The sequence below is a fragment of the Apodemus sylvaticus genome, chromosome 19 (genome assembly GCF_947179515.1).
Source record: "Apodemus sylvaticus chromosome 19, mApoSyl1.1, whole genome shotgun sequence".
Lineage (NCBI taxonomy): Eukaryota > Metazoa > Chordata > Mammalia > Rodentia > Muridae > Apodemus > Apodemus sylvaticus.
Genome location: NC_067490.1, coordinates 9,295,995 through 9,320,191, shown reverse-complemented (window position 1 = coordinate 9,320,191; position 24,197 = coordinate 9,295,995). Strand labels below are relative to the sequence as shown.

Here is a 24,197-nt window from a genome sequence, read left to right as displayed (position 1 = left end):
TCATCAAACTGAGCCACACAGATCTCCTGGCTCAAGAGCTGACTGGAGATGCTGTGGAGGCATAGAAAGGACCTTCAAGAGATGGGGGATGTGTGGTCAGGGGTCAGCATGCCATCTTTCCTATCACTGGGACGTCTTGGGGAATCTTATATAGACATTTGAGGCAAGGTTTACTGAAGAGACACTGGAGACTCCAGAATGTGACTTAGTGGTAAGCACTTGGCTCAATATACAAAGGATTCTTTCAGCCAGCCCTGTCCGTCTGTGGCTCAGACAGCTGTTTAGCCAGCTGCAACACATGTCCAAAGTAAAGAAGTCGGAGGTCATGCAGAATAGGAAACAGTATGCTCCCACCAAAACAGGACCAGGGCCAGGCTCCAGCACGGCAGGACATACGGCAGGCCCGACAGATGGCATGCCCGCCCTACCCTCAGCTGACTCCTCTAGAACCGCAGACTGTATGAGCTGCCCATGTGCCTCAGTGCTAACTCCCTGGGTGAACCAGGGTCCTCACTCCCCGCTACTTGGCCAGGCCCAAGACAACAACACCCCAAGCCCTGTAACAATGATGACACGCACAATGATAAACTGTTCCCTCACTCAGCACACCCCGGTACAACCCGGTTTGGATTTCCCTGTATCATGTGCTGATAGCACCCAAAGCAGGGACGCTGACCCCTCCAGTGGCTGCCCCACTGGCCAGTCTCCTTTGGTCTTCTACAGGGCCACAGCAGCAGCATGACCCCACCTCGTTGAGGAACACTGGGGAGCGGAGGCTCACTGGTGGCATGATATGGTCATGGTGTCCTCGAGCAAGGCAGAGTCTGGCTCCTGGGCTGAGACTGTGTAATGGGCACTACCCAAGCTCCACTCCATTCACAGATCCTATCTACGCTGCTTCACCCAGGGGCGGAGAGCCACGGGGTATGGAGGCAAGGGGTGACGGGCGCAGGAGACTATGGTGAAACAGCAATGAACTTTGTCAACCAAGCCTCCCTGCTGTGCCCCCAGGGGACACAGGGGACACCACTGAACAACCTCCAACATGATTTAGGAACTGGGAGATCAGATGAGCCAGCTCCTGGCCCTCTGCCCCCTTCCCTTGGCTCTCTCTTATGGCGTCAGGATGGAAGCCACGGGATAGAGCAGTTCTGTAGGTAGAGGCAGAAGTAGCCGCCCAGAGCCCCACTGTGCTCCTGCACCCACCTGCACTGGACACTCTGAACCACCCGCACCCAGAGTGTCGGCACCATGGGTGCCCAACAATGCCTGCACCCACACAACCCATATCCGCACCCTCCCGGCCTACAGCCAGCCCCAGCACACACCCGCATCACTCACACCGTAATCCCCAAATGCACACGGCCTGCACCAGGCCTCCCTCACCAGTAGAAGTAATAGGCCAGAGCCACAGCCAGCAGGGCGACGCAGACCCCAGAGAAGAGGCAGGTTGAAGAGCTGGCCAACATGGCTACCCTCTGTCTGGTGAGCTTCTTAGAGGTGAGGAGGAGGAGCCTGGCTGTGAGCACAGGCCCAAGGAGAGAAGATGTGACTGGGCCTGACTGTCCGCGTCAGGCAGGCACTGACACTACTGGAAAAAGCAAGGTGGACTCTCCAGAGAACTATGCCAGGCAGCGCTTTCTCAGACTACCTAGTGACAGTGGATGAGTTGAAGCAGGTCACAGGGCAGTCTGCTGTCTGGGCACGGCTGCAGGCTCTGCTGTGGGACACACGCTAATCCAGTAAGCAGCTTTTCTGGGAGCTATTATGATGTGATGCAGGTCACTGGGCCCGGACCATCGACAGCCCCAGGACTGGGACCACAGGTTCCTTACCTAGTGGCTAGAGACTCCCAGGTCCAAATAGAAGGCCAGCCAAGTCCCAGTGCCCCCTGTTCCATGCCTCACACACTGTCCTTTCGGTTCCTGTATCCAGCCTGGATGCATTGCATGCAAGCTGCAGATACTGAACGCCCAGTGCTCTGGGGCTTCGAGTGTAAATGCCGGGCTGGAAGATGCTGAACTCTTGAGGAAAAGCAACCCTGGGGCCAGAGCATCACTCAAGGGCCCATCCCCACACAGACAGACCTCAGTAGCTCCACCCACATGAGGACAGTGGGCTCAGCTTGGCCAGGGCTCCCACTAGTGTCCTCTCTTTTAGGGACCCAGAGTCCTGCTGTTGACAGGAAAGGCACCGCACACACAGCCTTTCTACAATTCCCTCTTCAGGCATCCTTCCACCTGGCCGCTGCATCTGGCCTTGTGCACGGGGCACCTGCTGCTACAACATCAGCACCAGCTCTGAGCTCTGAGCGCCCGGGATAACCACTCAGCTTTCTCTGGGCCACCGTGGTGAGGAAACTGTTGTGATGGGTTGTCCTGGAGCCTGGCATTGTTCCTTCCCAGCTCGAGTCTTCTTCAGGTGGCTTAGCCCTGCTGATATCTTAACGCATGCACAGGCAGAGACCAGCACCACCCCACTAAGAGTCCCTGCGCCTCTTACCGGCCCTTAGGGAATGCTACGTAACCGACATTTGTCATTTTGGCTGCTGAGCCCGGGTTAATCTATGACGATAACAGCAGTCAGCCACCTGGAGGTTCAGTACTGGGAGCCTCCCTTACTTGCAACACTCATGATTTTATTTATAGAACTGAAGTTGATATCTGGAGGAAAAAAAAAAGAGTATTTAAAAATTCGGGAATTCCTTCTCGCCTCGGGAACTTCTCTCCCAAGAGCCGTCAAAGGAGCCTCCCCCTCTCCCCCCAGTGAGACAGGCACACTGACATGAAGGAATGGTTCACTCAGTCATGTTAGGAGCCTGGCCACTGGGCAGGGGCTGGGCAGGAGAAGCCCCACTTTCCCATCTGGCAGCAGCGAGAGCAGCATGTGTGTAGCCCTCGCTGGGAGGACCTCAGCCTTCTCCAGACTGGCAAGTTTAAGCAGCCTCAGGAGAGGCGCTTTCGCGCCAGATCGGGGCAGATGTGACTGTCTGCGTGTGCAATGTTTCCTCACACTTCCTGCCTGAGCGTGCCATCACCCACGGAGCAGGGAGGTCCAGCTCTTGGGGAACCAGGCCTGTGCTAAGATGGAGTAGACAACAACGAACCCTGGCCCAGACAAGGAGGAAGGAGAAAGCTGCTAGCTGAAAGTTGCCTGGGACACAGAAGCACCTACTCTCTCTCTCTCTCTCTCTCTCTCTCTCTCTCTCTCTCTCTCTCTCTCTCTCAGAAGCACCTACTCTCTCTCTCTCTCTTTCTCACACACACACACACACACAGAGACAGAGAGACAGAGAGAGAGAGACAGAGACAGGCAGACAGACAGAGACAGATACACAGACAGAGACGAGTCCCAGGCTACGGGAACAGGAAACAGGTCTGAGTAGCAGCAGTTCTCTCTGCTCCTAGCCTGGGACGCACCGCGACCAGCTGCCTCCCCGCACTCCTACACATCTTCCCTGCCTTCCAACCCTGAGCCTGAGGTAACCCTGCTTCCTGCAGCTGCTTTGCTTGTGCGTTTCGTCACAGCCCCATTCGTCACAGCCCCAGGACAAGGCACTAATGCAGAGACTACAGTGTCCAACGAAGGGCTCAGGTCGAGATTGAGCTACGGATAACTAAACTTTCCCTAAAGACAAAGTATAAATGGCAAAGAGATACTGGGAACAGTAGTCAGTGGCACAGAGCAAATAAACCTACAGAAGCCATCATTGGAGAGGGTGTGGAGAGAGGAGACCCTCAACACAGCCGTTGTGGTGCAGCGTGGAAGAAGTTAGGAAACTAGAGATGTCTTATCTCTTAACGGTCCACGGAGGATGAACCAGCAGCAAAATTAGCACATGAACACAACGGAATATTACCCAGCCATAAAAAACCAACCAACCAATCAATAACAAATAAATAAAGCAAATTTTAATACCTGCATCAGGGATCAGTGCGAATAGAAACGGAGAGCATTGTGCTAAGACAAGCCAGGCACAGAAGACATCCCTCAATCTCATAGGTGGAACCTCAGTCCATCTCACAGACACAGGGCAGTACTGCTGGGGGCAGCGGCCCTGGTTCAAAGCCTCCAGGAGTGGTAGAGAAGTGGTGGGGCTGTGCGGCTGTGGTGACCACAGTGACTGGCAGTTCTATCCCAGAGCCTCGGTCCCAGACTGCAGTTCCTGTCTCTTCTCCATCCCTGCATCCCGATGGCTCAGGGCTGTGTGAGGGCTGGGGAAGCACACTGTCCAGCACCAGGCTCCGACGCTGGCTACTTTGCTTGCTATGCTTGCTAGGTTAAGGAGCCCAGGTCTCCATTTTACCAGCTTACCCAGTTTGTTGTAAGTCAGAAGGCCAGTGAGGTATGGGGACCTCTCCAGGAGGAACCTCCATGGTGCTCACCGGCCCCGCCCACGCTTCCATAGTTCTCACCACACCCATCCCTCCAGCTCTGCCTCTGGATTGGCAGCTGTTTTCTGCAGTTCCAGGAAGAGGCAAGAGTTACTGCTTGCTCGTGCTGGGTAGAGGGCCCTCCACCCATCACGTGACCACAGGATGGAGGTTCTGGGTCTCACTCTCAGCCTGGCTCTGTAGGGACCCCTTCACTGGATGGACAGACACCTGTAGGAAGTGACTTCTGTCCGGCTCCTCAACCCTGCCTACCCTCCCCATCTTTACAGAAGCAAGCACACGTAGAAGCAGTGTCCTACCCGCAGTCGGCTCAGTGCCGCAGACGGTGACAGTAGAGGATCCAGGAACAAGGCAGGCAGCCGGGGATCTCAGGGACCCAGCTGGTAAAATGCCCTTCCAACAACATGGGGACGCGTGGGGAATGAAGTTACTATGTAGACCAAACAAAGAGTAAACAGGCCATGGCGTGAGCCCAGGAGTCTGGGGCCCCGTCTCCAGGGTGCTACACAGATTTGGAAATGTTCTCCCCAGGTGCTGTCTGGGCGGCTCGTGATCACCCCAAGACATTTTTAAAGGCAGGCGCAAAGGGGAGGGAAGACCCCAAGACTGTGTCTGTGAAGGGTGGGTTCTGCACCAAGAGCACGTGGGGGGGGGCATGGCCCCTGCATCTGGCACTAATGTGCAAGGGTACTGAAGATGCACCAGGTGTCAGCACAGGTCGGCCATCAGTGTCCACAAGCACAGAGCCCGTGTAAGCCGTCACACACTGGGGACATGGGGAGGGAGGGAGGGAGGGAGGGAGGGAGGGAGGGAGGGAGGGAGGGAGGGAGGGATGCAGACAGTTCAACAAGCTTGTGGAGGAGCTCTCAGGGAGGTAAGGAAGGGACCCAGCAGAAAGACAAGGGCTGGAGGGCGGCTCTGTGGAAGCAGCATGCACAGTCCCGGTTCTACCTCCAGCTTCCCTCCTTTCCCTGACTGTGACTGTGTGTGGCCGACCCCTCCTGGAACATCTGACACCATGACTGTGCTACTGGCTTAAAAACTCAAGGAGGAGAAAGTGGTTCTTTCAGACAATAGAGCTCTGGCACTTCTGATAACCCATAGGAAGCAGCCAGCTTGGCTCCGTGCTGCCTACACTACCTAATCTACAACTGCATTTCTGTCATCTGCAAGTTGTGTGCCTTGCCACAGGAGCACCACAACCCATGTAACAGGGAGCACCACAACCCATGTAACAGGGAGCACCACAACCCATGTAACAGGGAGCAGGCTCCTGTCCTCCTCAATCACTCCAGAGGACTGTCCACTCTGTCCCTGTGTCTCAGGAGGAGTTTCCTAACTCAAAGCAACAAAGCCAGAGCTATGCGACATGGCGTCTGGGGACAAAACACCCACGTTCCTAGGCTTGAGTGTGTGTCTCAGCTCTAAACCCTGCTGGTGGCTCTGGGTGAGGAGTGGTACCCACACAGGCACCAGCTCCTGCCCAAAGCCCACACAGGGCAGCCTCTGCACTGGGGGCTCCCTGGAATGAGCACCCAAATGCTCACTACAAGTGACACTACTCACCAGCATGTCTCCGGGACATGTTCACTACACCCGACAGGCACCGCCCACATAGTCCACATGCCCTGGCGGAGTGGGTGCCACTGCCCATTGGCCTCCACAGTTAGAAACTGTGGGCACTGCTCTTCCTGCTGGCACAAGGAGACATGGGCACAAAGACCGAGGAGCTGGCCAAGACAAGAGCAGCTTGGCACGGGTCTCCTCAGCAGTGTGGCATCGCTTCCTCTAGCACTGCCTTGCCCAATATATATGAAATCTTGTCCGTCCTTCCTTCCTGTATCTAATCCTCATACTTATGACTAGATTCCTGCACTCCGGGATGATGGGTAAATATCAAGATACCTGGGTGAAAAATCATTGTTTTCAACCTTTCAGAAAAAGGTTAGATAGAAAGGATAGTAAGGTCTACGGCCATACCAGCCTGAACACGCCCGATCTTGTCTGATCTTGGAAGCTAAGCAGGGTCGGGCCTGGTTAGTACTTGGATGGGAGACCGCCCGGGAGTCATGGGTGATGTAGGCTTTAAAAAAAGAAAAGGGAAGGAAGGAAGAAAGACAGAAAGACAGAAAGAAAGCATCTGCCTTTAGTAAGAAACTAAAATAACTACAAAGAACTCACGCCCTTCACCGTGCCGCCCTGGCAGAACCACATAGGAACGGGCGGGCATGGGAAAGCTATACCGAGGCCAGAACCGCGCCCGTCCTGCTTCCTACCTGCCTGTGCTCACCCTCAAAAGCACCTCAGTACCCACACTGCCACCCTCTCAGCAGCAGGGCAAAGGCCTGACGGGGATGGGGCCGCAAACAGCCAGCACCCTAGCTTAGCCCGTGTTTACCTGCTGACCCTGGCTTCTTGTAGCAGCTTGAAGCCGAAACCAGGATGGCCCACCTTGGCCACGGGCGGACTATGTTTAAAAATAGATTTATGACAGTGTCATTTCTACAGGGCCCCATCTCCTCAAATAATGGGTCTTTCAAAGGTGCCTTGGACGGACCCAAGAGGGTCCAGGCCAAGGCCTGTCAGACCATTGGTCTCCAGGAAGCTGGTTGGTGCTTGGTGTTTCTGGTGAGATTTCTTAGGTTTCAAAATTAAAAGTTCCAAAAGCAAGATGAGTGGGTTTTTTACATAGGCCGATTTTTACATTTTTACATACATTCCTTCCTAGATGGTAAGAGGATGGGGCCCACATCTCAGCAGGCCTCAGGCAAACTACCTGCATCGCTCTGTGTTGGACAGACCAATAATGGTACTAGCCAGGGGGGCAAAGGGGCTCTGGGATGCCTGGCTATCTGTAATACTCCAGCAAACCAAAGAACCTTCCACAAGTGCTCAGGGAACAGGAGAGACACTCTGAGACTTCACACGCACCAGTTCCTGAGCGAGCAACTCTCCTGTAGCTCAGAGCGCTGATGTGCACAAAGGCTAATTATTCTATTAAGTAAGATCGATGTTATCATCTTTAAATCAGAGAACGAGACAGGAAGACCTGGGGCCTTCACAGGGCTTGCTCTGTGGTACTGACCCTGGGGTCTTATCAGCTCTGCAGCTGTGGAATTGGCCCAGGAGGACTAAGGTGGCCCTGGGTGGCCTCTGGCTACAGCCCTGCATCCTAGCGCCAGCTGCACCTTGCACCTGTCCCAGCAGCCATCTGACCTTGGGCACCATGCTGAAGGGCTCTGGGACCCTTCTTAGTTCAAACATCCTGTGGCTCAGAACCCCGAAATACTGCTCGGAAAGAAGCCCAGTAGGAAAGCTTAAAATCTAGTACTTCTGATGTGCGTGTCTGTGTCAGTGTGTGTGGAGTGTGTGTCTGTGTCTGAGTGTGTGTGGGGGGATATGTGTCTCTGTGTGTGTGAGTGTCTGTGTCTGAGTGTGGGTGTGGGTGTCTGTATCTGTGAGTGTATATGTATATCTGTGTCTGAGTGAGTGTGTCTGTGTCTGAGTGTGTCTGTGTCTGAATGTGTGCGTAGGTCTGAGTGTGTCTGTGTCTGAGTGTGTGTGCGGGGGGGGGGGGGGGTGTGCCTATGTGTGTGAGTGTATATTTGTATCTGTGTCTGAGTGTCTGAGTGAGTATGTCTGTGTCTGAGTGTGGGTGTATTCATGTGCATCTGGGTATGAGGGGTGTGTGTGAGTGTGTGTGAGTGTGAGTGTGTGTGAGTGTGTGTGTGTGTGTGTGTGTGCTAAGCCAGAAGAGTGCAATGGGCAGAGAAACAATTTCCATGTAAAGGTTGCTGAGGACCAGCAAGATGGTTCTGCAGGATAAAGGCGTTTGCCTTGTGGCCCTGGTGACCTGACGCACTGTGGAAGGGAACTGACTCTCAAAAGCTGTCCCCTGACCTCCTCGCTCATACGCTAGCACATTGGCACTCACGCTCTCACGCACATACATAAGTAGATAGGACACAGCTGGAGGAGAGACAGTAAGTCACCCTGTTTAGGGGATGCCACCCCCACTAGGAAAGCTAGCGTGTAAAAGGAGCCACGGCCATGATCTATGGCCATACCTAAGAACTCCTCCCTTCAGGAGCGGAGCCTCAGTGTGGAGCCTGGAGTCCTTGAGAGAAGGTTCTGAAGCTACAGTGGAAACGACAAGCCCCTGCGATAAACGCTCAACCCTCTGGAAGACAGTGACCCTGAGCTTTATAGAGGCTGGTTTGGCAGGTGTGAACAGAAGCACACTGGGCAGGAAGCGTGACCTTGGCAGAGGCCACCCCATCCCCACCCCTCCTGTCCAGTTAGACCAACAGTCTTAATGCGATTGGTGTCTCCCTGAAGGTGCCGGGTCACCTACTTCCACAAAGTCACCTACTAAAAATACAGGGCTTACGGGGATGGAGGGAGGGAGGGCGGGCAAGGCAGCACTGTCTCAGCACAGCTACACGGACCAGAGGCCACTGACCACAGGGCCTCTTGCCCAGGGCGTGGATGACCACATGGTTTGGGTTCTTCCAATTCAGGGCCCACTGCTCTGCAGAGGAGACACTTGAGGCTGCCACGTTCTCATGAAGAGAGATATAGAGATGCGGGCACCAGCTCCATGTCCCCAAGCTGGCCTGGTCTCAAATGAGCCACAATATGGACTAGTCCTTGCTGTGGGCCCCTCAAGGTTGGCCACATTCATTTACAGAGCACGCAGCAGCCATAGGCCCACAGCACTGTGGCCACTAGCACCCCTCATTTTTCTGGGTAGGCAGTGGGCCTGGGGCTGAGCCTGGGGCTTCTGCTCCTCGCTCCTTGTAAAATGTTCTCATCTAATCTGCATGAAGTCCCCAGGCTGAGCTCAGGGAACAGGAGTGGCTGGTGGCTGTCAGCCCTGCTAGTCCTACTCGGTAGAGGGAGGAAAGCCTCCCATCTCTTCTCGGCCACAGCTATCTTAAATAGAAGCAGCCACAGCCTGATCGATCACAGTACCAAGTTCCCAGTCACAGGTTCCGATGACCCCTGCTGGGCATCTGGAAGAGCCATTTGGCCATTCTGCCTGTTACCCATGCCCCTGCTCTGCCCACAGCTAGCCTGGTCCAGCCCTGGGATCTGCTGGTCCCCAAACAGCACCACAGCCACATCTGCTCATGCCACATGCTAGGATGCAAACTACCCATCTCCCCACAGGTGCCCCAAAATGAACGGTGTCCCAAGTAGGTCAAAGCCAGGTCAATAAAGGATCCCAAGAGTCACGAGTCAATCAGAGCAGCCCGGGCATGTCCCCAGTCCCAGAAGGAGCATCCGTCATCCGTCAGCATCAAGCACTGTCTCTGGAACAACAGGCTCTAGCCACTCTCTAACTTTCCCAGGACAGTAGACAGACAGCAGGAGCCCCTCTTTGGACCCCTGACTCATCTGCCTAAAACCAAATCTGTGCAGCCCCATGCTGTAGCAGGTGACCAGCCACCACCTGCTCCCGGCAGCATGCAGGTGCACTCCCAGGCCCCTGCCCTTAGCTTCGGGTGCTTGCTAATCTAGGGGAGGGCGGCAGCATTTCCCCACAACTTCATCCACTGCATCTTCTGAAGATGGGGAAGGGATCCCATTTCAGGGTGCCCCTGGTCCTTCAGTCTCTGTAGGCTCCTGCCCACCGTCTCTGTCCTCTCAGCATATATGACCAAGGACATAGGAGGGGCAGGCCTGCAGAGCCCAGCCTGTGAGCCTCCTGCCTGAGCGGCCCACAGATCAGCCCGCCCTGTGTCTGCTAATCTAGGGCTTTCACCAGGAAGCCATCTTGCCAGACACATGAACCACATCTTCCCACATCAGGTGCAAACACTGAAGTTCTAACCTCTGAGGCCTGGCACTGCACTTCTCTTACCACTCATTCAAAGCCAGGAGGGAGGCCAGGAGTCTCAGGATGCCCCCAGTCTACAACTACTTCCTTCTACCCGCATGGCTCCAGTAGAGTTCACATCATTACCTTGCTCTCTGGCACCTAAGCCTGCCCACCTCAGGCTCTGTGGACTTCACGAATCGCTCTCGGGTGCACAGAACCTGTCTCCAGTGGCTGCATACCTAGGCCGGCTTATCCCCCATGGAAGTCCACAGCAGCGTCCTCTGACTTCTTCAGCATTTGGGGCCTTTCGTCAGCACCAGGACAGAGGGAGTGTGGTGTCCTTTGGTCTCCTCTACTCCTAACGTGCCCGGAGGCCTCGGCCACATGGTAGCTTTGTTCCCAGCCTGGTTCCAGTTGCTGACAGCACTCAATCTTGCCAGCCCTGGCTTGAGGCAGAGTGTCTAGAGTGGCTGAACAGCGGGCCACCAGCCTCAAAGTGTCACGATGGTCTACGCTGGCCCGTGGGTACAGTTACTGTTCTGGTAACCTGTTGCTTTGGGGTGCCTCTTCTTCACTGCTTCTGCCTGACAAACAATACTAACGGGCCTTATATGTTGTCTATATACTGGATATACTTCTACGCTAACCTGTCCAGCCAGGTGGAATTACCAGCCTGCTGTGCAGAGCAAGTTCCAGGACAGCCAGGGATATGTAGACTAGACACACACACACACACACACACACTGAACTCATGGTGCTGGATTGCAGCTCAGTGCTGCAGAAAGGACCAGGGCCCTCCCCAGCATGGGAGAGGGAGACTGCCTACCTACTGAGGTTAGTTACAGAACAGGGCAGTGAGGCCTCCCCGCCCGCTTCTCCTGCTAGCCACTGGGTGTACACTCTAGAGTCTTCCAAGATAGCTGTGTAGCTTTAAGAGCCCAGGAACATTTCTTTCTTGATCCCTTATGCCATGGCTTCATTGACTACCCCCCCAGCACCCTGTGCTCCCTGGGGGAGGGTGCAGCTCTGCCTTCAGAACCCAAGCCAGGCCTTGTCACCCCTGCTCCTCGGGGTGCTGCACACCCTGTCCCATCATTACCTCAGGCACGACAAGCATCAGCACCTGGTTGGGCTGTGGATGACTCTGGGTAAAACTGTCTAATGGAACTCTAACACTCTCTCTCTCTCTCTCTCTCTCTCTCTCTCTCTCTCTCTCTCTCTCTCTCTCTCTCTCTCTCTCTCTCTGTGTGTGTGTGTGTGTGTGTGTGTGTGTGTGTGTGTGCCTCCCTCTCCTCCCCTCCCCCCTTTCCATATCCCATCCCCATGGCTTGGCTTCCACAGTTCAAAACAGCAATGCAAAAATCCCAGGTGTAAACAATGAATGCTTTAAGTTATTTTCTTTTAGCAGGCTGCATTCATTGTCCGGTTTCTGAGTGATTGTGTTCGCTACTATATGTCTGTCTCTTTGTGCACATAATCTTTAAATCCAAGTGCATCATGGGTAAGCTAGCATCACGTCCACAGGGTTTGAGCGCACCTGTAGCTCAGGCAGTCATCGGGACGGAACCGAGGATGAGATGAGACCGAGCCTTTGCAGAAGAGAATCTTAACTTTCCCCTCCCGCCAATCCAGAGCCTGTGGCTATGCGGGTGGAGCCCGCACCTTATTAGACAAGGGCTATGCACTCTCACTCCTCAGACAAGCCTGCACTTGAGAGCGAACGCCATGGCCAGGTGTGAGATGATTCACCCGCAGTTCTGACACCCCTTAGTACCCAGGGTCCCCTCCCATCTCCCAGCCTGGCCATGCAAGGACGGCAGAATCCCAGGGCTTCTCCACTGCATGCAGCAGAAGCGTATCTTCTTGGAACAATCCTCCTACCTTACCCCACCCCCAACCCAGCTCAGAGGTCTCTCTCTCCCCTAAAGAGGTGGGTAATTTTACAGTATAAAAACACACTCTCCTGAAGGACCTGCAGGCCCGAGTTCATCCCGATCCACGGGGACCTGTGGATGAGGTGGACGCTGGAGCCAAGATCACAGCCCTGATCGGCCACAGTGAATGGACACCCTCTCTCAACCCCCCGCTCCAGCTGATGGTGGTCCAAGAGAAACACTGGCTCATCAAAGACAGTAAGTGACACCCCCATGGCTGTGCCTCTGCAAGCATGAGACTCGTTAGTTACCCAGAGGCTGGTTACCCAAGAAGCCATTTCACAACTGTGGGAACAGAGCAGAGAGGGAGTCACGGGAGCAGGCACATCCTTCAGGATATCGGCAACACCCAGTACCCATCCAAACCACAGCAGCGACCCTGTAAGCCTAAACTCAGCTCCCCCCGCCGAGCAGGGTAAAAACACCAGCCTAGAGCTATGTGTCATCCGTCTAACATGCTCAGCTCACCAGCTCAGCTGTGTGAGCCTTACAGGGATGCCAGGAGCTGCCAGGCTGCTTGCCACCCACCCTGTGCCAGTCAAACCCAGAGCCTTAGTGTAGCCTCCCTGCCTTCTGAGGGTGAAGCGGCTATGCAAGTCTGGAAGCCACCACGCTGAGAGCCGGGCTCTAGCAGCTCCTTTACCAGGCGACATCTGTCTGCACAGAAGAGATGGGCACTCAGGGAAGTCCCGTTGCCAAGGCAGCAGCACAACAGGCATCTCAAAGGATGCACCCAAGTGTCATTCACCCAAATTTTTGAGAGACCTGCTTTGGAACTTGGGCAACGAAGAATCGCAGGCCCAGAAACCGGACTCATCTAACACCAGGGTGGAGACAGGGGACCTGGAGAGGGCCACCCATCCAAGGGCAGACCTAAGACCAGCAGGGTCTAAGAGATGCCCCATGACTCTCCGTCAGCTGATGTGGCTACTGGAGCACAGTCACCCTTACCTGGGCCGGCAGGCAGGTCCTCAGCAGAGCTGTAGGTGACTCAGGGGTGCCAGGAGGCAGACTGAGCTGGCTTTTATCCCCACTGCTGGGAGGAGCAAGACCCAGGCCCTGACACCTGATCACACCTGACAGGTTTCTGGACCAGAGGCAGAGCAGGGGTGTGGCCTGGAGTAAGGGCCCAGCCAGACTCCTGCCTACATCTGCCAAGTCCCCACGTGTGCCCACAGAAAAGGTCCTTATCTAAGTGCCGAAAATAAAGCCTGGTCTGGTCAACCCCGACACTTAGTCACCCTAACAGTACAAAAACCCAAACACAGGGCTCCACATGGAAGGCAGAGGAGAATCAGGAACAGAAAACGCCTTTCTCTGCAGCCCAGTGAAGGACAGAGGGTGCTTCACAAGCCTTCCCTCACCTGAGCCCATTTTCCCTTGCTTCCTGACCATTAGCTGTGTCTAGGTAAGTCACAGGTAAGTCACAGCTCATCAGCACTTAGCAGGGTGGCCTCTTAAGCAGGGTGGGCACTAGGTGAGGGTTTAAGGTGAACAAGTTAAAAGGAAACCGCCAAGTGTAACAGGATCACACATGAACCAGCAGAGAGGAAGGCAGCAATCCTGAGGCTCGGAGACAGCAAGGAAAGACAGAAATAGAAGCAAGCAGGCCTAGGGACTGAGTCCCTGTGGCCCAGAGAACAGCTGCCACTCTCCGTCCTCCTTGCCACAGGGAGCAAGCACTCCCTGTTAGAAGGGGAGCCTGCTTCTCAAGGTGCAGACAAGGCAGCGAGAAGAGAAACAATTGCATCCTGGTCTTCGTCCCCAGTTCTTCACTGCCCCTGACAGTACAGCTCCGTATTACGGAGTCATAGTTTAGAAGTTCCTAATTAGCTCTTTCAGTCGTGCCCTGACATGCTAATGACCTATCCACTATAGCCTTGGGCTGGGGCTGGTGACCAGAGAGGCCCTGTGAGCAAAGGACTGAAGACCTGACAGAAGAGAAAGTGGGGATCGCCTTGAAGAAATCGGCACAGGAGACAACTTCCTGAACGGAACACTGATAGCGCAGGCACGAAGATCAACAACTGATAAAAGGGACCTCATGGAACTGAGAAGCTTCTGTAAGGCTAAAAGACACCCTCAACAGGACACAACAGCAGCCGACAGAGTGGGAAAAGATCATCACCAACTCTACATCTCATAGAGAACTAATATCCAAAATATATAAAGAACTCAAGAAGCTAGACACCTGTAGGGAGCCTTATTGAGGTGCCATGCAACCTGGTAGGAACTTGTCACTGACCAAGGTATTCCTCTCCCAGCCTTTGAGTGGGAACTCCTGTGTCAGCCATAATCCCCTCAACCTAGGGTGGAGTGCTCAGACCAAGGTGAAGTCTATTGTTCTTCAAGGACCTTCACTTTCTTGAGAAACACTAGTCACCTGTAGAACAACTGAACTGATTCTGCTGAGAAGCCTCCAGACTTTTCCCCTGCCTATATATATTGGGAGTTCTTCATTAAACTTTGAGACCTTGAATAGCAGGTGTTATCTTGGTCTCCGTCTCTTTTTTGCCACCTTCCCATACACCCCCAGCTTCCGTTCCAGGTAACCCGTTCCATGTAACTTCAGGCAGTTACAGACACCAACAAACCAAACAATCCAATTAAAAAATGGAGTACCAACCTAAACACAGTTCTCAACAGAGGGATCACCAATGGCTTAGCACCGACCTAACAGAGTGTTCTCAACAGAGGAATCGCCAATGGCTTAGCAACACTTAAAGAAATGTTCACTATCCTTAGCCATCTGGGAAATACAAAGCAAAACTATTTTGAGATTCCATCTTATTATACCTGTCCGAGTGGCTAAGACCAATAAGGCAAGCGACAGGTCACACTAGCCAGGGTGTGGAGCAAGAAGAACACTCCTCCATTGCTGGTGGGACTGCAAACTTGTAGAGCCACGATCAATATGGCAGTTTTTCAGAAAATGGGGAACTAATCTACCTGAAGACTCAGCTATCCCACTCTTGGGCATATACCCAAAGGACACTCCAGCCTACCCCAAGGACACTTGCTCAGCTACGTTCATAGTAACTTCATAATAGCCAGAGACTGAAAACAACCTAGATGTCCCCCAACCGAAGAACAAAGAAAATGCAATACATTCACACAATGGAGTATCATTCAGCTGTTTCATTTATGAAATTCACATCAAAAAAATTACATCATGAAATTCACAGGCAAACGAATAGAACTAGAAAAAAATTCAGAGTGAGGTAGCCCAGACCCAGAAAGACAAACATGGTATGTACTCACTTATAAGAGAATATTAGCTGCTAAGTAAAGGTTAATCATGCTATAATCCACAGACCCAGAGAGGCTAAGTAACATGAAGGGCTCTGGGGGGGAGGGGGGAGACAGGGGGAGGGGAGTTGTGGGAACAGATGTATAGAGCTCCCTGGGAAAGAGAAATAGAATAGATTTTGCAGGCGGACTGTGGGGCGGGGATGGGACTAGGTTGGATCTGGTGGGGGGTGGAGGGAGAGAGTACAGGGAGAGGTAGCTGGAATTGGGGGGACATTGGGGGGCAGTCTAGAAACTTAGTGCAGTGGAAACTCCCTGGAATCTACGAGGGTGACCCTAGTGAGGACTCCTAGGATACGGAGCCTAAACCAATCATCTTCTATAACTAAGCAAGGCTTCCGGTGGTGGGGCTGGGGCCGACATAGTAACAAAGCCTTCCACCCACATTCTGTCCTCCTTTAAGATGTGCTGGGGCAATGGTGGTGCGGAGCTCTTGGGAGTGACCAAGCAATGGTGCTCTAATTAGAAGCCCACACCACAAGAGGGAGCCCATGTCCAGCCACTGCCTGGATGACCAGGAATGTGGGGGGGGGGGGGGGAGAGATAGGCCAGAGACCTGGGGTAGGACAAAATAGGACTGGCAAGGAAAACAAAAAAGGAGGGAGAGAGCGAGGGAGGGAAGAAGGGAGGGAGAAATGAATTAATAAAATGACCTCTATCATGTTCTGCGATTCTCATAGTTCAGTGCTGATGGCAGAGGATGCTGAGACCCAGCAGACGCACATGAGGTGAAAAGAGCCACAGGTCCTAAGTCCTAGGTCTCCATCCAGCCCCTCCCCTCAGCACTGAGGTGACAGCCTGCCCATGTTTAGTTCTGAGGACACAGAATGGATTCGTGGCGTTTCTTCTGCATGAACACAGGACAGCAGCCTAACAGTTCAAACCTACTTTCAGATGAGACAGTGGTGCAGCAGTCAATTCAAACCATTCCATATATGTATTATGACAAGTCATCTGAGCTGACACTTCGACTCTGCCATCTGCCAGGGGCATCTGTGCTTCAGTCAGCAAATTACTGAGAAGAGGCAGCAAGTGCCAGGACCAAGAGAGGCCCTTCGGAAAGGTCTGCCGCAGCCGGGAGCAGATAAGACAGCCTTACGGATTGACCCCAGCCTTATGCAACAAGCCAAAAGACCATCAAAACTGCTGTGTCCGGGACATGGGAAGGTGAACTACAGCAACTCCATCAATGTTGACTACTGACAATAAAAGATATAGGGAGAGAAAGGACAGGACAGCTCTGTGAGATGTTAGGGAAGCAACTTGTGTTCTGAACCCATCCGCAGCTGAAACAACGCTTCCCATGAGGCCTCGCTCATGGCGTCTAGAGCGACATGCTCTCCGTGTACACAACCTTTTCCTCTGGGTTCCACACTGCCCCAAGCCTCTCCCAGGGGTCTGCACAGCAGCTAGCACAACTCATGTAGGAAAATTGTCTTCCCTTCAGGAAGACAGTGAAGTGTAGAAACACAGTTTGGTCTCACACACTAGCACCTGTCTTACAGTCTGTGCCGGAGGCCATACACCTCCCCATGTCCCCTATGTTCCTGTGAGTTCAGCTCCTGATTCCAGTCCACACTGAGTGACCAAGGGAAAGCCAAGGCCCAATGAGGATGACCAGGAAGCATCGCAGATGTCACCTCCCAGAGTTTTATCCAGAGCCCCATTCCATACAGAGCTGGCCCAGCCTAGAGGTGTGCTAGCACTGTGGAGACCATGTTCAGATGCAGCCTCAGCCTACTATGTGATGAGCAGAACCTAACAGACGGTAGCCATGAGAAAAGACCCAGGACACTCAATCAGAGCAACCACGAGGCCAAGCTCAGCAGATGGAGGCGGGGGTGCACCTGGCCTGGCCTGCAGAGGTTGCAGGAGGAGGCCTTGCTGAAGGACGCCATCTACACAGGTCAGAAGTGCCAGAAAGGTGCACACGTGCAGCCCTTTACCTGTGTTCTACACGCGGGACCCCTGTGCAGGTCCGCAGTGGACAGGTGTCCGTGGCCAGATCACTCTCCTCCTGCAGCCACCTGTCACCAGAGAAACTTACGAACAGCACTGGAGGCTCGGGCACAGAGAGCCAGCTCTATACAACAGGGAAGGCAAAGTCCACTTCCACGGAGACAGCTTACTGGGGCAGCCCACGGGGTTGTGAGGGCCAAGTCTGCCAAGTTATTTGAACAGGTGGCCTCTGGCCCTAGCTGGCCCTCATGGGAAGATGAGCAGGCCGGCTCAACACCGCTCTCTAAACCAGAGGCATGGGTCAAGAGCCCACTCCAGGTAACTGCCCAAGCCAGCCATCCCGGAGCCCACAGACACAGACAGGCATGCGTGAGAGCAAGCCCAAATTAACACACACTTCAGGACATGAGTGCGCCGGCAAGGCCTGCCTAACACACACTCAGGACACGAGTGAGCCGGCAAGGCCTGCCTAACACACACTTCAGGACACGAGTGCGCCGGCAAGGCCTGCCTAACACACACTCAGGACACGAGTGAGCCGGCAAGGCCTGCCTAACACACACTTCAGGACACGAGTGAGCCAGCAAGGCCTGCCTAACACACACTCAGGACACGAGTGAGCCAGCAAGGCCTGCCTAACACACACTTCAGGACACGAGTGAGCCGGCAAGGCCTGCCTAACACACACTTCAGGACACGAGTGAGCCGGCAAGGCCTGCCAGTTGTTGTTTTAAGACAGGGCTTCTTGGTGGAACAGCCCTGGCTGTCCTGGAACTTGTAGACCATGCTGGTCTCGAACTTGGGAGAACCACCTGCCTCTGCCTCCCAAGCACTGGGATTAAAAGAGTGTGCCACCACTGCCTGGCAAGAAGAGCATTCCTAAAGGAGGCAGCTCTGTGCAAACTGACAGCTAGAATCCAGCTACAAAGGCTGCCCCACAGAACTGCAGTTAGTAACTGTTTGGTTGTCTTTTTAAAAATTTGTTTGTTTGAAACAGGGTACAACCTAGCCCAAGTCCAGGCTATACTCAAACTTGACATGGAACAGAGGAAGACCTTGATCTCCTGCCTCTCCTGAGTGCTGTGATTATAGGCATGGTCGTGTACTGGTGTGTGCAGTGTTTGGGGGTCACTCCCTGATGTGTGCAGTGTTTGAGGGTCACTCCCTGGTATGTGCAGTGTTTGGGGGTCACTCCCAGGTGTGTGCAGTGTTTGGGGGTCACTCCCAGGTGTGTGCAGTGTTTGGGGGTCACTCCCAGGTGTGTGCAGTGTTTGGGGGTCACTCCCTGGTGTGTGCAGTGTTTGGGGTCACTCCCTGGTGTGTGCAGTGTTCGGGGGTCACTCCCAAGGCTCTGTATAAGCTGGGTAAGCACTCTACTGACACAGGCTGATTGTGTGCTCCTAGGAGCTTTTTATGAGTTCTGAAAGATTAATTACAAACCACTCTGGGTTGGTGGATCCTCCCAGAAGAGTGAACTCCTAGATGGAGCAAGGAACATAGCTTTCTTTATTATACTTGGTTCCAGTTCAATTTTTACAAGCATATGCTACATCTATAATTAAATTTTAAGTGTTGAGAACAAACTTAACTCACACATCAGGCTCCTCCCTTTGTGTCTGCATGGCGACAGCCTACCCCCCACCCTCCCGGCACCGATGATAAGACTCATCTCTTCTTTCAAGAAAAGTGCCTCCCTTTGCAGGCTGTCTGACATTACCAGACAGGCTGCTGGCGTGATGTCTTCGCCCTTTGCTCTCCCCTCACACAACCCTTGAGAATACAAAGATAATCTCCGCCCAGCACAGCAAGACATGGGCGGGCAGGCGGGTGGGGCGGGAGCTGCACAGGGAGCCCCTCCATAGCCTTCACCTAGCTCCCCTTCCCTGCACCTGCAGGGAACCCTGGGCCTCCAGCATCCACCCAGCACCTGCTCACTTCCTGTCTAAGATCTTTGTCACCAGGGTAACACACCTGGGCTGCAGCACTCATGGGACCTGACAGAGGATTGTCCCCTATTGCTCCAAGAGACACAATCAAGAACCTATTTGGAAAGCTCCACTGCTCTGAAGATTCCTGCCCGCTTCCCAGCGTGGTCAGAAACAACCTGAGCTTGACACTGAGGCTTTGCTGGGAAGAGGCTCTGCCTGGTACAGACTCAGATGGGATCCGTTCAGGGCTGGCCACACTTACTGGAATCCTCTGTGTCCCTGGGTGACCACACACACACACACACACACACACACCTCCTATTCCCCTCCCCCTCCCAACTGCTAATTCGGCTGGCAAATCCCTTTTGGCCAATTATTTTGTGCTGTTAGGTAAGGTCTCCTGCACCCCCTGGAGGCCCAGAATTCACTGTAATTCCTCCCATTGCAGGGCTCTCAGAATGTGGGGTCCTCCAGCACCCCACACTGTGCTGTGACCCTGGAGCATGCACCTTTCCAGATGTTTACTAGCTATTTGAATGACCACATTTATGTTTTTTTCCTAAAGATTTATTTATTTAATGTATGTGAGTACACTGTAGCTGTCTTCAGACACACCAGAAGAGGGCATCTGATCCCATTATAGATGGTTGTGAGCCACCATGTGGTTGCTGAGAATTGAACTCAAAACCTCTGGAAGAGCAGTCAGTGGTCTTAACTGATGAGCCTTCTCTCCAGAGTCACTTGTTATTTTTATATTTATTTATTTTGGGGTTGATGCATTCGATAGCACGCATGTGGCAGTCAAAGGACAACACACAGGAGTCAGTTCTCCCTTTCTGCCATGTTTCCTGCAGTCAGACTCAGTTGTCCGGCTCCTCGGGAAGTGCTCTGACTCACTGACACATCATGCTGGCCCTTGTAAAGCTTTCAAAAGATGCCAGTTGTTGGAAGCAAATGTGTTACTATAAATTTCAACATTAGCAATGGGACAGCAGGAACAGCCCAAGGCTTAGAGCCGTCTGTGAGCTGTTCCTGTCTTGCCTTTTACTGAGAGTCGAGCGTCAGTGGACCGTGGGCAGGGAGCTGACCCCCAGATCCAGTTTAGACCTCACTCCTAGTTTCCCGGGTCCACCAGCGTCCCCAACCTCAGGCACTTCTTCCGCCTCATTTCCCAGCCCTCAGATGTGACACAACCAGAGTCCTTGTCCCATGGTGAGGTACACCCAGTGCTTCTCACAACTTACTCCCTACAGAGCTCTGCCAGGCAGCTGTCCAGCTCTGTCCCCAGATCCAGAAGGGTCACAGCATCCTCCCTGGCCCATCTGGGTAGTCTGTGGTCACATGGACAATTAGCCATGGTGGTGCTTGACTTTAGAGTATCTGTGTCTTTAGTGAAGAGTACTGGCCCACGAGAAAGAAGTTCTGCATAAGCAAAGTATTCACTTTGCAGAAACACCAAGAGTGTGTGTGTGTCTGTGTGTGTCTGTGTGTGTGTGTACACCTGGAGAAGGACTGCCCAGAATGCCAGTCAGTCAGAACTGCTGTGGGCACCTATGGGACCAGCTATTCAATTGGAAAACAAAGGAAAAGTTAGATATTGTTTTCAGGAAATCATAACTATAAACAGAAAACTAGAGACTGGTTTTCTAGTGAGACTAGAATTTGGTCCCGTTTATATTGTGGACTGGGGAGGGAGGGCTTAAGCCAAGGTCTCACTCTGTTGCCCTTCATGCAGGCCCAAACCACATGCTGTTCCTGCCACCACCTCCCATGTGCTGGGATAACAGGAATGTATTATTACAAAGGCCCAGCTCCTACTTACTCAAAATGTGTTTGTTGTCGTAAATAAAATAGTGGGTTTCAGAATACTCTTGGCTACAATTTTGTCCCAGAAAGTTAAACTACCCGCCCACTGCCTGCCAAGAATTGGGACTTTGACCTAAACCATGAACCTGCAATCTGAACCAAGGGGCCCTCAGGCCAGGCAACACCCACTCTGCAGATATCTTCAGAGTCATGGAGGAAAGGCAGGAAGCTACCTGACCCAGGTTTGCGTATCAAGGATGAGCCTGTGGTTCAAGGCCCTTCATTAAAGGGCTCTGGGGATGGCACGAAGCTCCAAAGGGTGAGGACACAGGAGCAGAGAGAGATGTCCCACACCGGTCACATGGAGGGCCAGGCTCTGGTCTCAGGCCTAGTGACCCGGAACCCACTGCCCGACTGACCCAGCGGATGAGTCCAGTTTCCCACCAACATCAGCCACCGTGGCCCTCAGAAGGAGATGCCCTTGCCCTGTTTCCATCAGGAAGCAACCCTGACCCCAGGGTCGCATGCTTTCAGGTCCCGGGCAGGTGGCTCTCAGCTGGTCTCAAGGAGACTGGTGCTTCTGGGGCCATCCTGTTGAGGGGATGCCATGTGAGAGCTGTGTCCTGGGAGCTACCTCAGTCAGCAGCATCCTAGCTCACCAGCCCTTCACTGCTGATACAGATCGTGTGTGTGTGTGTGTGTGTGTGTGTGCGCGCGCGCGCGCGCGCGTGTGTGTGTGTGTGTGTGTGTGTTTATGTGTGTGTGTGTGACAGATATAGATGCCTCCTGACCATAAAATTAAAAATGCATGTCCTTTAAGAAAATCAGCAGACTTATTAAGGCCTGGTCATGCCCAGGGCTCAGATTGTCCCAGTAGCCCTATCTAACCTAGATATGCACTGGGGTCAAAGATCTTCCACTACCCAGAGCTAGCCATGTCACACAGGGGACACACACCTAGGCTATGCCTAGGACACACACACAGACATGCAAGCACAAACTCATGAAGCCCACTGTGCTCTCTTCACTTACCAAGGCACAGGCTAGCAGGGCCAGGCGATGGCTGTCCTCAAGGGCGTCCGACCTGCAGGGCCTAGAAGAGAAGGACATTGTCATGAATGTGGCATACTGGGCTCAGGAGAGGCATTTCCCTCGAAGCAGGAAAACAGAGCTAGGCAGGAACTTCACTAGGGACTCAAGCCAATCCTAGGACCATGGCCCTGGAGTTTGGGAAGCTGAACCTGCACTCCCATTGCATAGCAGGAAGCCCGCAGATGACTCACACACGAGCCAGCCCAGAGACAGGCACCAGTCACATTCCAGGATACCGGAGGCCGCTGCAGAGACCAGCAGGTTCCTAAGCAGTGGAGCTTGGCTGCTGCATCTATCCTGAACAACAGAACAGCCTCCCTCGGCCAGGGGCTGTCCTACCCAGAGCCCCCACCCAGCTTGTGTGCATGGTGGTCCATCTCCCCACTCCACGCACTGCGCTGCTCTGCCACACCATGCCACATCCCAGCCCTTGAGGATCAGGACTCCAAAACCTCCATTTTAAACTGTGGCAAAATCTGCACAAGACTGCCCATCTTGAGCATGTTTGAGGCATGTTAAGCATGAATGCATGGCTGGGAAGACACTAGTACTCTCTACCTACAAAGCTTTGCCATCTTCCCAGAGGGATACCCAGCCTCTCCCAGAAGCTAGCAGCCCAGCCCTCAGTGCCCAGGATGCTCTCTGTCCCTGCACACTGGAAACTCTAGCAACTTCATGTAAGTGGAATCACGCAACTGCTCTTTCTGTGATGGGCCTCTCTCTCTTAAGGCCAAAGACCATTCTGCTGGGTGGGTGCAGCAGAGAGAGTGTCTGTGTCCCCACCCCATGTGACAGTGCAGACAGCAGTGTCTTTGACAGTGACTGGGTCTTGAGTCTTAGTGTCCTCAAGAGAACAGGCTTCAAACTCATAATCCTTCTGCCTCAGCTGCCCTGGTGCTGGAATTAGAGGCTCATGTCACTCCACCTGGCCACTTTCCAGTATTTTAGGCTGCCTCTACACTGTCTTCAGTACACATACATATTCACGAGAGGAAAATCCATTCCACTATCAGCCCTGCCCCTCCGTAGTGACGGGAGCCCACCAGCCTGGCTTGAACAGCTCACTTGGGACAGAAACAAGATTGACTTGTTTCTTCAGAGCAGGGTTTGGTGAGTTTCTTGGACTTAAATTTTCACCAAATTTGGAAAAATTCAAGATCTTACTTTTTCCCAGCACGTGAGACCTTTATGTTCTTTTCCGCTCGACACAGTTCCACTGATGTCTTCTTCTTTGTCTTTTTTGCTTTTCAAAGCATCCCGTCTCTGAGTACACTGATTTCTTCTGCACCTTTTAACTGACCAAACCACACCCAGCCAGGATGTTTTTTTACCTCTAAAATGTGTGTGTGTGTGTGTGTGTGTGTGTGTACTCCAGAAGACAACCTTAGGTGTCATCTTCAGAAATGGTACTCACTAGGGCTGGAGAGATGGTTCAGTGGTTAGAGCACTGGTTGTTCTTCCCTAAGACACCAGTTCAATTCCAAGCACGCACATGGCAGCTGACAATCATGTGTTAACTCCAGTTCTAAGGGACCCAACACCCTTTAGGCCCTGCAGGCACTAGGCACATGGTGTACAAGCATGCAGGCAGGCAGAACATGCACACACACACACACACACACACACACTCCATATATAAAAAACAAAATAAACTTTAAACAGTCGAGATACCTTTAATATAATCACTACTAGGGGGTCAGAAGCAGGTACATCGCTATGACTTCAAGACCATCTGGTCTAGAGCAAGTTCCAGGCCATCCAAGGCTACACTGTGACACCCTGTTCTCAGAAAATAAACAGAAAAGAAAGGAAGGAAGGAAGGAAACAAGCAAGCAAGCAAGCGAGCAAACAAGCAACAAAGATAGAAAGAAACAAAGAAACAAACGAAATGCCACTCTGCCCTTTGAAACAAGGTCTCTCATTAGTTTGAAAACTCGTAGCCCAGCCAGTC

At 53.1% G+C, this 24,197-nt stretch overlaps 1 protein-coding gene and 1 pseudogene across 2 annotated transcripts in view; one reads left to right on the top strand and one right to left on the bottom strand.

Moving 5' to 3' along the window:
* Agpat3 (1-acylglycerol-3-phosphate O-acyltransferase 3) overlaps nucleotides 1-24,197 on the bottom strand; it is an 82,263-nt gene that overhangs the window by 32,337 nt on the left and 25,729 nt on the right. For both annotated transcript variants that reach the window (XM_052163042.1, XM_052163041.1), the window contains one exon: nucleotides 22,187-22,247. The gene's annotated coding sequence lies outside the window, so the exon portion shown is untranslated. The remainder of the gene's footprint in view (nucleotides 1-22,186; nucleotides 22,248-24,197) is intronic.
* Nucleotides 6,361-6,479, top strand: LOC127670326 (uncharacterized; annotated as a pseudogene).